Source organism: Stomoxys calcitrans, chromosome 1, assembly GCF_963082655.1.
Source record: "Stomoxys calcitrans chromosome 1, idStoCalc2.1, whole genome shotgun sequence".
NCBI classification, from domain to species: Eukaryota; Metazoa; Arthropoda; class Insecta; order Diptera; family Muscidae; genus Stomoxys; species Stomoxys calcitrans.
In genome coordinates, this window is record NC_081552.1 from 40,825,371 (window position 1) to 40,839,221 (window position 13,851).

Consider the following 13,851-nt stretch of genomic DNA (forward strand, 5'->3'; position numbering starts at 1 on the left):
GAGTAAAAATTTTCGGTCGACGAGCTTCCAAATGGAGCACCCGTAGTAGAATCAAATAATCCCCCTACAAATTCCAAATGTTCATCTCCTAGTGATATTTCCCAGACTTTAAATGATATCCCTTCAATTTCTGAAGAACCGAATATTTCCAAAAATGAAACCAAAACTTGTGATACACCTTTGAGATTATTGTTTCCAAGACTTCCATATCACGAACGATGGAAGCTATACACGCAAAGAAGGAATGAGATATTTAATACCCCTTTTGTTGATATTTCCACGAATCATAAACCAAAACGATCTACCATCCGTTGTAGGAAGTATTTCCGAATGAAGAGAATGGCGAAGAAATTACTAGTTTCGGCTATAGTATCTAGTGCTTCAGATAGACGTTTTTATGCGAAGGTATCTTTTATGGATTTTAATGAGTACGGTTTGTTGGATACAGGCGCCAACATTAGCTGCGTGGGTGCTGACTTAGCCACCCATCCGTTTCACCAATATAGTAATTTTTTCAAATGTAAGTCCACTGTTCAAACAGCCGATGGAAAACCACAACAGATTTTAGGTTGGTTAGAGGTTGGAATGAGATTTAAAGGTCAGGTTAGAAAGATTAAATTATTTATAATCCCGACTATTTCTGCCCGTTTGATCCTTGGAGTCGACTTCTGGAGAGCCTTTGATTTAGTCCCCAATATTATTAGCTCGATAGATGCTTTTGGAAGTTCTGGTACGAAATGCCTGTCCGATGTTTCTGCTGGTTTAGGGAACACGTTCAACGAGCCTCTTGAGGAGCCTGAAACTAGGACAGAGGAGGAGTTTTACCCGCTTACGACTGACCAACGTTCACAGCTTGATTTGGTGATTTCAATGTTTCCTGATTTTGAGAAACAAGGCCTCGGTCGGACGAGTCTTATAAAGCACCATATCGACGTGGGCGAATCTACACCGATAAAGCAACGATTTTACCCGGTGTCGCCAGCCGTCGAAAAGGTTATTTATAAGGAGATCGATCGCATGATAGAGTTAGGTGTTATCGAACCCTCTCAGTCAGCTTGGAGTTCGCCAATGCGACTGGTCTTGAAACCTGGGAAGGTTCGCCTATGTTTGGATGCGCGTAAGCTAAATACTGTAACCAGAAAGGATGCATACCCGCTTCCAAACATAGACGGTATCTTTGCCAGGCTTCCAAAGGCGAATCTTATCTCCAAGCTTGACCTCAAGGACGCGTATTGGCAGATTGCCCTGGACGAGGATTCAAAGGCTTACACCGCCTTCACTATCCCCGGTAGACCCCTCTACCAATTTGTGGTGATGCCGTTTGGTCTTTGCACGGCCCCACAAACGATGTGTCGATTAATGGATCAATTGATTCCACCCGACCTGAGACACTGTACTTTTGGTTATTTGGACGATTTAGTCGTGGTGTCCGAGGACTTTACGTCACACATTGAGGTTTTGATGCGCCTGGCATCCCAATTCAAAAGGGCGAATTTGACTCTCAATATTGCTAAGAGCAGATTTTGTGTATTGAAGGTCAACTATTTAGGTTTTGTTATTGGTCGAGGAGGTATTGCTACCGACCCTCACAAGGTTGACTCGGTATTGAACTGGCCAACCCCCAAGAACATAAAGCAGGTACGCGGTTTCCTGGGCTTAGCAGGATGGTACCGCCGCTTTATTGACAATTTTTCGAGTGTGGTTGCCCCCATATCTGACGTGTTATCGACTAAGTCCAAGTTTTGTTGGACCCCTGAGGCGGATTCTGCTTTCGCACGAGTTAAGGTATTGCTTACGACTGCCCCTGTTCTTGCTAACCCCGATTTCAGCAAGAAATTCTACTTGCATTGTGATGCTAGTGATTACGGTATTGGCGCGGTTCTCGTACAAATGGATGACGAAGGTTTGGAGAGACCCATTGCGTACATGAGCCGCAAGCTCAACACCGCCCAACGTAATTACAGCGTCACAGAGCGTGAATGTCTTGCTGTAATCGAGGCTATCAAGAAGTTCCGATGCTATCTTGAGATGCAGGAGTTTGAGGTAATAACAGACCATTCTAGCTTAGTGTGGCTTCTGAGGCAGCCCGATCTCAGTGGCAGACTAGCTAGATGGGTGTTCAAACTCCAGGCATATCAATTCAAGATTAGCCATCGAAAGGGCAAGGACAATGCCGTACCAGACGCTTTGTCCAGAATACCTTTGCCCGGTGTGGCCGCGATGGAGATGTCAGAACCGGAGGTGGATTTGAACTCCTCACACTTTTCTGATTCCGATTATGAGGATTTGAAGATGAAGGTGACGACAAATCAGGCGAAATACCCTGATATAAAGATAGCCGATGGATATGTATACATTCGTGTTGATCATTACTCTGGAGAGGAAGCCCAGGAGACTCAGTGTTGGAAGTTGTGGATTCCGTACAAGTTAAGGACACAGGTTATATCCAGGGCTCACGATTGTCCTGTGAGAGCACACGGCGGAATGGCGAAAACCCTCGAGCTTCTCCGAAGGAATTTCTTTTGGCCAGGAATGGTGAAGGACGTCCGTAACTACGTTCGGAATTGCGAGACCTGCAGGACGACCAAGGCACCCAATTTTACGATGAGACCTCCAATGGGTAACCCAACAGTGACTATACGCCCGTTCCAGCGACTTTACGTCGATCTCTTAGGTCCATACCCCCGCAGCAGATCCGGTAACCTCGGTTTGCTGATAGTTCTAGATCATCTCACCAAATTTCATTGGTTATGCCAATTGAGATCTTTCACTTCGAAGAATATCATTAAGTTTCTTGAAAGTAACGTTTTCCATATTTACGGTGTGCCAGAGACTGTTGTTAGCGACAACGGTACCCAATTTCGAGCTAACGATTTCAATGCGTTTTTGACTTCTTACGGGGTGAAACATGTTTACACGGCTTTATATTCCCCTCAGAGTAATGCCTCTGAGCGCGTTAATCGCTCCCTTATTGCAGGCATCAGAGCATATTTGAATACGGACCACCGTTGTTGGGACGAGACAATAAGTGCGATTAGTTGTTCTCTTAGAAACTCGTTTCATGAGTCCATAGGTAGCTCTCCTTATCATGCTGTCTTTGGAATGGATATGATAACTCATGCCTCTTCGTACCCATTATTACAGAATTTGACCCTTTTGGACGAGCCCTCGTTTCCACTTTCAAAGGACGACCGCATGCAGCTTTGTCGACAGGATTTGCGTCAGAAGATAAGAGAGTCTCATGAAAGGAATAAACGCCAGTATGATCTTAGATCGAAACCACGGACATTCCAGGTGGGTCAGGAAGTGTATAGGCGAAACTTTGCTCAAAGTTCGGCGGAGAAGAACTTTAACGCAAAACTGTCACCGATGTTTATCAAAGCCAGGGTCCGCGAGAAGACTGGGAATCATTACTACGTCCTCGAAAACCTGCAGGGAAGGCTTGACGGGACATATCACGCTAAAGACATTAGACCTTGACTATAGATCTCCCTTTTTCCTGCCAATTCCTGTCACCATTGGGAAAGAATTGTCCGGTTTTGTAATGGTCGATTTGTGAGTTTTTAAATTTTCTCCTATATTTTCAATTTTCTCCTTCTTAATGATTTTTTCCTTCTTATAAATTTTCTAAAATTACTTAAACAAAGGAAATCTTATGGCATTGTTTAGGTTTTACAAATATTCATTCATACTTAATTTAAAATTTTTTTTTGCTGTTCGCGGATAATTAATTTTTCGACTCCTTTCGTTGTTGTATATTTTTATTAAGACTACACCTTTTCCTCATGGGTTTGTACGACTGATAGAGTTAGATCAATGTTTATGTTTATACAGTACCTTCTTAGTCAAACGGTATTAAATGACAATTGATCGAACTGGAAGAGATAGATCATATGAGTGACTGAACATCATGCCAAACTGATACCAAGCACGCTAAAGAACTTTCCTCCACGTTTTGATAATCCTATAACCTTTTTTTTCTGTTGATCTACCAAACGAATCACATTGAAGTTTTAAGTGCGTGAATCATAAGTTAAAGTGATAGTCTGATTTGATTAATGGGAAAAGATCTCCCCGCCATATAAATTGTTTTATTAAGAAATTACTTTTTTCGTCAACAATTATTTAAATGGTCACATTAAATTATTAAGTGAATCCGAATATTTTGGACTGGTTTGATTTGGAACCACACAAAAGTGGATTCCATACCAGCCAATCGAATCACGAGGGACTTGAGGCAACTCCACGCCAAGATAGCAACTTTAAGACAAGCCATAGCTACGCAAATCGAAACGGGATACCAAGCCCGTTCAGCAGCCCATTATCATTGTCTGACAAAGTACCACAAAGTGCATGTGATCACTTCATAACATCCACCCAAGAGCCTCCAGCCAATGTGATCTAGTTTGCAAATTGCTTGTCTTGACTTAGTTACTCTCAGCGCAAGAGTCCATTCCATACCACACATGCAATCCCAGAGGCGGACCACGCACCTCTTCAAATTTTGGTTCTGAGAGAAGGCAACACTTGTGACAGAGGCCCACACCCGACCATGGTATTTGTTTAGACACCAGTTAAGACATGCAGCCTGTGTAAAATTTCACGTATTTGGGTTTTTCAAAGTTACTCTATGATGGGACTGGGTAACTTAATATAACTTATCACAGAAAAGTATTTTCTTATATTTTTTCGTCATATAAAAACCTTAAATTTTGTTTTCATAAAATACCAACATTTTTTTTAAAATAATTTGCTAATAATTAAATTTTACTTTTATTAGGCTAAATTAGAATTAAGTATAGTACCCTAAGCTACACTATTTGCAAAAGCATGAGTTAAGGCAAAAAGTTCTAGTCCACCTAATATCGCCACAGCATCGATCAAGAAAAGGGCCCTCTTCAACCGTCGATGGACATAAACTTGGTGAGTCAATAATGTAAGCTTTTGTAGTTGTTGTACAGTTTTATTTCAATGAATTGTTTTTGCCCTAACTATTTGAAATGTGTTCAAAGCAATAATCAATGAAACCTTTCCATTCATAAAAGAATCACAAACAAGAAATAAAGAAAAAAAAAACAACAAATGGTATAGTAAGAAAACCAAAAAAATTAAAAAAAAAAAAAAAAAACTTACTATGCATAGATATGTAATTGGTTCTTGCTTTGACACCCACATTCCATTTATCAATGAGAACAGATTCATTCAGTAATAAAATTACTCTCATGATAGTTTTTTTTTTTTTTTTTTTTTGCCAGTGATGGAATTTTAAATGCCACTGAGTAGTAAATTCTAATATTTATGATATGTATATGCCATTGTACCTAGAGAAACTGATTTTACAAAAACCAGCTTATGGACGTTTTTGTATCTAAGTTTTGCGTTTAAAGTAAAGTAATAAGCCCATCATGAGAGAAAGTATTCCTTAGATGTTTTTTTTTCTATGTTTTTTTTTCACTTATTATAAACTAACAGAAATGAAGTCATTTATGCAAAAAGCGGTAGTTATTAAATATTTTTTTATTTTTTTTTTTTTTTTTGATTTCTATGAATATATATCCGTACAATTTATACATACTATGAATTTTTTCTATATTTAATAAAATAAGCTAATTATTGAATATGTCATTGAAATAGAAAATTTATGAGTGTTTCTTTTCCGAAGGGTTATAGTGGAGAGATGAGTTAAAATTTCAGATAAATAGCATTAATTATGGGGTTCTATATAAAAATATTCGCTAGTAGAACCATCGGTAGGGTGGGTAATGATGCGAGGGTTTCTCAGAACATCTAGAGAACCATTTAGGGCAATTTGATGGATATTTTTGCATAATAAATTAGTAAATTTCACAGGAATTTGGGGCTTTGTTTTTGTTGTGGTTATGTTCCTGATGAGTCGGTCCATTTCATTTATTGATTAGAGCTTATAAATAAACTAGGAGTCTACAATAATTTTAATTATGTCGTACATTCTTGGGACTTGTTAAGGAAAGGACACGAACCCCCCAGTCGACTGCTTGCTAGCCCAATCAATGGCTCCTATCGTCCTTTTCCTAGCATGGTTTATCCTTCAAATATGGTTGCCTATATAAGGGACTTGTCCTGATGTATTTTGATACACTACCTGTACATTACAAAGTTCGGCCCGGCCGAACTAAACGCCTTTTTACTTGTTACGTAAGGTTTGTGTCCTATGTCATTCGATTTCTGTCATTTATTAGGCTTAACGCAAATTGTTGTACAAAGCTAAGTCGTCCAATGACTAGATTGCACACTGCAAAATCAGCTAACAATCAACTACATCCCAAGATTGGCCTCTAACCATAAATCCAACACTCTCCAATATGTATGCCTTTAGTATTGTATTTTGTTCTGCCTCCCATGTATCTTAAGCCCAACATAAATAATTTTGAGTTATAATTGAGAAAATAGTTGTTTAAGTTATTTTTATTAAATTGGGTTGCCCAAAAAGTAATTGCGGATTTTTCATATAGTCGGCGTTGACAAATTTTTTCACAGCTTGTGACTCCGTAATTGCATTCTTTCTTCTGTCAGTTATCAGCTGTTACTTTTAGCTTGCTTTAGAAAAAAGTGTAAAAAAAGTATATTTGATTAAAATTTATTCTAATTTTTATTAAAAATGCATTTACTTTCTTTTAAAAAATCCGCAATTACTTTTTGGGCAACCCAATATTTTTCTAATTCAATTAAGAACAAATCAAAACAAACGTTAATCGCAAAAAGGTGAGTGCTGTACACATTTCTGTTTTTTCTGTCCTCGACGTTGGTAAATTTAAGATATGCCAAAGGTATTTAGTCAGACATATCTAAGGGAGCTTTTACTTTTGTCAATTGCTGTGTCAACAACTACAAAAAACAGAAACATAACTTGGCTTAATCTGCTTGTTAACGTTTAATGTTGTACCGACATTTATGACATTCACTCTGTTATTATTGTTAACACGAAGGAAACACTCACTACGCATGGCTGCAAGCTCAGAATGATTGGCTGGTCGACATAAGTGGGGGGACAATCACCAAATGTGCAAACAGCCAATGAGGCATACAACCAGACAGTCAGCTAAAAAAGACATTGAGACATCCAGCAGGCATTACACCTGAAATGCGCAAGAGTATGATGGTATGGGATTGTCATATGCAACAAAAACAAATTGCTGTTTCGGCTAAGAAAACACTGCAAACCCATACAGCCTCTGCCAGACAAGAGGTCCATGGAAGGTTACCAGTCTTGTATCATATTACAATGTGTCATAATGACTAAATTATGTATGAAAATATTTTAAGGTTAAATTGACACTAATTGTTCATGTTCATGTCCACACAGTCAAAGCCTTTACGACTTCATGTTGCACATGTTCACAAAAGAAAACCGCATTTGTCTCAGATTAATGAAACACTTATTGGATATTGTGGTTATGGTTGAGGCTGGGGGAACTCGAGCGCAAATATATGTGTGTGCCTTGCGTGGCAAACTTTCTAGGCAGGATTTCACAGCCGCAGTTATTGCTTGGCTTTTGAAATGATGCGATCTGTTACGTTTTATGTTCAACCACATATGGAAAATCCATACATTGAGAAATTGCCTATAAATAATGCGTGGTTTATATGACTATGGGAGCTTCGTTTCGATTGGAGGGGAAGTTTGAGTTCTTTGTAGAATAATTCTTTTTAAAAGGCACCGTTATGGCCAATATACCTTTTTTGAACAAAGAACGTACATCATTACATATAAGGGAATCATGATGATATTACAACGATAGGAGATCATCTTTGCAGGTAAGCAAAAACCAAAAATCTGCAACGAAAAGCTGGGAGGGTTTCAATTCGAAGGCATTAGACTACATTTAGTATAGGTATGAGTAACCAAAAACCGGAAAGTCGGGTTTAAATTGATAAACATAATATGCACATAAAATAAATAAAAAACAAGTAAAAAGGCGTTAAGTTCGGCCGGGCCTTTGGATACCCAACACCTCGGGTATATATGTAAACCACCTTTCGTCAAAATCCGGTGCAAAACTCATACCTTATGTCCCATAGCAAAAATATGTGGAGGGGCTTACCTTAACTCTTTGTCCACAATTTCGGCAACATCTGACAATAAATGCGCCTTTATGGCCCCAAAACCTAAACCGAGAGATCGGTCTATATGGCAGCTATATCCAAATCTGGACCGATCTGTGCGATAATACAGAAGTATGTTAAGGGGCTTAACTTAGCTCACTGTCCCAAATTTCAGCGACATCGGACAATAAGTGCGCCTTTTATGGGCCTAAGACCCCAAATCGGAGGATCGGTCTATATGGCAGCTATATCCAAATCTAGACCGATCTAAGCCATATTGACGGAGAATGTCGAAGGACCTAAGACAACTTACTGTCCCAAATTTCAGCAAAATCGGATAATAAATGTAGCTTTTATGGGCATATAACCCTAAATCGGAGGATCGGTCTATATGGCAGCTATATCCAAATGTGAACAGATCTGAGCCAAATTAACGAAGGACATTATAGGGCCTAACACAATTTACTGTCTCAAATCATAGCAAAATCGGACAATAAATGTGGCTTTTATGGGCCTAAGACCCTAAATTTGAGGATCGGTCTATGTGGCAGCTATATCCAAATCTGAACCGATCTGAGCCAAATTAACGAAGGATGTCGATGGCCCTTACATAATTCACTGTCCTGAATTTTATCAAAATCGGATAATAAATGTGGCTTTTGTGGGCCTAAGACCCTTAACCGGAGGATCGGTCAATATGGCAGCTATATCCAAATCTGAACCGATCTGGGCCAAATTGACAAAGGATGTCGCAGGGCCTAACACAATTCACTGTCCCTAATTTCAGCGAAACCGGATAATAAATGTGGCTTTTATGGGCCTAAGACCCTTAATCGGAGGGTCGGTCATATGGCAGCTATATTCAAATCTGGACCGATCTGAGCCGAATTGACAAGGGATGTCAAGTGGACCAACACAACTCACTGCCCCAAATTTCAACAAAATCGGATAATAAATATGGCTTTTATGGGCCTAAGACCCTAAATCGGCGGATCGGTCTATATGGGGGCTATATCAAGATATAGTCTTCGAACTTAACCTGCTTATGGACAAAAAAAGAAAATTTCAGCTCAATATCTCTATTTTTAAAGACTGTAGCGTGATTTCAACAGACAGACGGACGGACATGTCTAGATCGTCTTAGATTTTTACGCTGATCAAGAATATATATACTTTATAGGGTCGGAAATGGATATTTCGATGTGTTGCAAACGGAATGACAAAATGAATATACCCCCATCCTTCGGTGGTGGGTATAAAAACATTCTGAGTTCCACCGGGTCGCATCATGGGAATCCACCACCTCTATGGTGGTGCTAAAAATTTGCACAGTATACATTTTATTTAAGGGCATAATTTTACTCTATGTACTAAATTTTTCCCAAACCAGGCGAAACTTCAAGCTTCCAGGAGTCTTAGAAGGCAAATCCGGAGATTGATACATATGGGAGCTATGTCAGGTTATGAACCGATTCGGGCCAAACTTGGCACAATTGTTGGTCGTAACAGAACACTACGTGCAAAATTTTAGCCAAGTCGTACAAAAAATGGGGCCACAGATGTGAAATCGAGGGATCGGCTTATATGGGATCTACACTGCCTCTAACTCGCATAGCACATACTCCATAAACACACTACCATATATTACTGAACGGCCAAGGGTTATATAAAGGCGATTTTGTGGTCCATATTACGGCCAAACGGCTGGATGGATTTTAATGAATTGCCCATCAATCGAAAAGAATTTGTCCAGAGAAGGAATATTTATGAAAATAAAAATTTTCTTAAAGAAAAGTCATGTAAATGAAGAATTAATGTTTAATGAAAGATGACGAAGCTTGAACACATCATATTGTTTTGTCCTATCTTTACTATATTTGAGTCAGATGGCGGGTGACTTAAAACAACTCACTGATTCAAATTTCAGCGAAATCGGGTAATAAATGCAGATGTTAAGAACCTTAAACGGCAGATCGGTCTATATGGCAGTCATATAGGTCGAATGACGGGATGCTTAAAATAACTCACTGTTTCAAATTTCAGCTAAATCGGGTTATAAATAAAATTTTTACGGATTTCAGACCCTTCATCGGGAGTTCGGTCTATATGGCAGCTACATCCAAATCTAGTCCGACGTAACCCATATTTAGGTCAGATGTCGGGAGGACTAAAACTACTCACTGTTTCAAGTTTTATTGAAATCGGATGAAAAATTAAGATTTTATGGGCTTCAGACCATTTATCGGCAGATCGGTCTATATAGCAGCTATATCCAAATATGGTCGACACACGGACATCGTTAAATCGTTTTAGAATTTTACGACGATCCTAAAAATATGTACTCTGTAGGGTTGAAAATTTCGATGTGTTGCAAATGGAATGACTAAATATATATACCCCCTATCCTATGGTGGGGGGGTATAACAAATAAAAGCGTGCTAAGTTCGGCCCGGCCGAGTCTTGTGAACCCACCACCATAGATTCTGCTAAAAATTTATACAAAAACAAGTAAAAGCGTGCTAAGTTCGGCCGGGCCGAATCTTATATACCCTCCACCATAGATCGCATTTGTCGAGTTCTTTTCCTGGCATCTCTTCTTAGGCAAAAAAGGATATAAGAAAAGATTTGCTCTGCTATTCGAGCGATATCAAGATATGGCCCGGTTTGGACCACAATTAAATTACATGTGAGAGACCTGTGTAAAATGTCAGCCAATTCGACTAAGAATTGCGCCCTTTGGGGGCTCAAGAAGTAAAATAGAGAGATCGATTTATATGGGAGCTGTATCGGGCTATAGACCGATTCAGACCATAAGAAACACGTATGTTGATGGTCATGAGAGAATCCGTCGTACAAATCAGGCAAATCGGATAATAATTGCGACCTCTACAGGCTCAAGAAGTCAAGATCCCAGATCGGTTTATATGACAGCTATATCAGGTTATGAACCGATTTGAACGATACTTGGCACAGTTGTTGGATATAATTACAAAACACGTCGTGCCAAAATTCATTCAAATCGGATGAGAATTGCGCCCTCTAGAGGCTCAAGAAGTCAAGACCCAAGATCGGTTTATATGACAGCTATATCAGGTTATAGACCGATTTGAACCATACTTGGCACAGTTGTTGGATATTATAACAAAACACGTCGTGCAAAATTTCATTCCAATCGGACAAGAATTGCACACTCTAGAGGCTCAAGAAGTCAAGACCCAAGATCGGTTTATATGGCAGCTATATCAGGTTATAGACCGATTTGAACCATACTTGGCACAGTTGTTGGATATTATAGCAAAACACGTCGTGCAAAATTTCATTCCAATCGGACAAGAATTGCACACTCTAGAGGCTCAAGAAGTCAAGACCCAAGATCGGTTTAAATTGCAGCTATATCAGGTTATAGACCGATTTGAACCATACTTGGCACAGTTGTTGGATATTATAACAAAACACGTCGTGCAAAATTTCATTCCAATCGGACAAGAATTGCACACTCTAGAGGCTCAAGAAATCAAGACCCAACATCGGTTTATATGACAGCTATATCAGTTTAAACCATACTTGGCACAGTTGTTGGATATCATAACAAAACACGTCGTGCCAAAATTAATTCAAATTGGATAAGAATTGCGCCCCCAGAGGCTCAAGAAGTCAAGACCCAAGTTTGGTTTATATGACAGCTATATCAAAACATGGACCGATATGGCCCATTTACAATACCAACCGACCTACACTAATAAGAAGTATTTTTGCAAAATTTCAAGCTGCAAGCTTTACTCCTTCGGAAGATAGCGTGCTTTCGACAGACAGACGGACGGACGGACAGACGGACGGACATGGCTAGATCGACATAAAATGTCACGACGATCAAGAATATATATACTTTATGGGGTCTCAGACGAATATTTCGAGTAGTTACAAACAGAATGACGAAATTAGTATACCCCCCATCTTATGGTGGAGGGTATAAAAACAGTGCGACAGGTGCCAATTGTTGTTGTCAATAGGATTGGATATAGGTATATTCGTGATAGTGTTCACAGTCTTAACCGGGTTTTACTCAACCTACAATTATTTAAACATTCTTTATATTACGCAGTAGACTCAAGGAAGATTATTGCAATATAAACTATTTAAAATACTTGAAATTCTTGTTTCATCAAAAAACTCATTCCAAGCTCAAAAATTAAGTGTATACCCCAAACTCAAAGCTTTTCTATATCCACGGCCATAGAATAGGGGGTTTATTCATTTAGTCATTCAGTCTGCAACGCATCCAAATAAAAATTTCCGACCCTACAAAGTATAAATATTTCGGATTGTAAAATTCTTAAACGATTTAACGATGTCCGTGTGTCTGCCCGTCTGTCCGTCCGTCTGTTGTAATCACTCTACGGCCTTCTAATATTGAGATATTGAGCTGAAATTTGGCAAAAATACGTCTTTTTGCTCCACGCAGGTTAAATTTTTTATTGGGCCACATCGGACCATATTTGGATATAGCCGCTATATAGACCGATATGCCGATAGAGGGTCTGAAGCCCATAAAAGATTTACTTTTAACCTGATTTCGCCGAAATTTAAAACAGTGAGTAGTTTTAGGCCTCTCGACTTCGGATTCAAATATGGTTCAGATCGGACTATATTTAGATATATTGTAGACCGATCTGCCGGTTATTTAGACTGTAGACCGATCTGCCGGTTAAGGGTCTAAGGCCTATAAAAGCTGCATTAATTTCCCGATTTCGTTGAAAATTTAAACAGTGAGCTATTTTAATATGGTTCAGATCGAACTACATTTGGACATAGCTGCCATAAAGACCGATCTGCCGATAAAAGGTCTGAAGCCCTTAAAAGCTTTATCTATTATCCGATTTCGCTGAAATTTGAAAAAGTGTGATTTTTTTAGGCTTCCCGACATCCGACCTAAATATGGTTCATCGGACAACATTTGAATATAGCTGCCATATAAACCTTTACCTTAATTTCGCTGAAATATGAATTAGTAAGTTGTTTCCAGCCACGCGACATACGACTTAAATATGGATCCGATCGGACTATATTAACATATAACATATGTCATAAAGATCGAACATCCGTATTTGGGCTTCATCACACGAAAGGGGGAATTTATTACCCGATTTCGCTGAAATTTCGAATGTTTCTTGTTAAGAGCTTCTCGGCACCTGAACGAAACATTGTTAAGATCGGACTATATTTAGGTATTAATATGGATAAAGTAGTACTGAATTTTGATAATAAATATATCCATGGTGTTGGATATCAAAAGTTCGGCACGGTCGAACTTTATGAGTTTTTACACCATCACTGTGGTACAGGGTACTATAAGTTTGTGCATTTGTTTGCAATGCTAAGACGAAGAAGAGTAAGACCAATTGATAAGTTACCGATCGACTCAGAATCACTTTCTGATTCGATTTAGTCATGTCCGTCTGTGAGTCCATGTATTCTTTTAATCAAGGTACAGGTCGTATTTGCTGTCCAATTGTCACGAAATTTTGCACATGATACTTTTTTGGCTCATGGACAGCTCCCATAGATATGTATCGCCCAATTTGCGCATTAATGGCTCAAGTAACTTTTAATACTCAATCGATATGCTCAAAATTTGGCACGCTTGTTTACTGACCCTAAAATATCTACCAGAATTCATCTATTGGGTTGCCCAAAAAGTAATTGCGGATTTTTTAAAAGAAAGTAAATGCATTTTTAATAAAACTTAGAATGGCGTTTAATCAAATATAC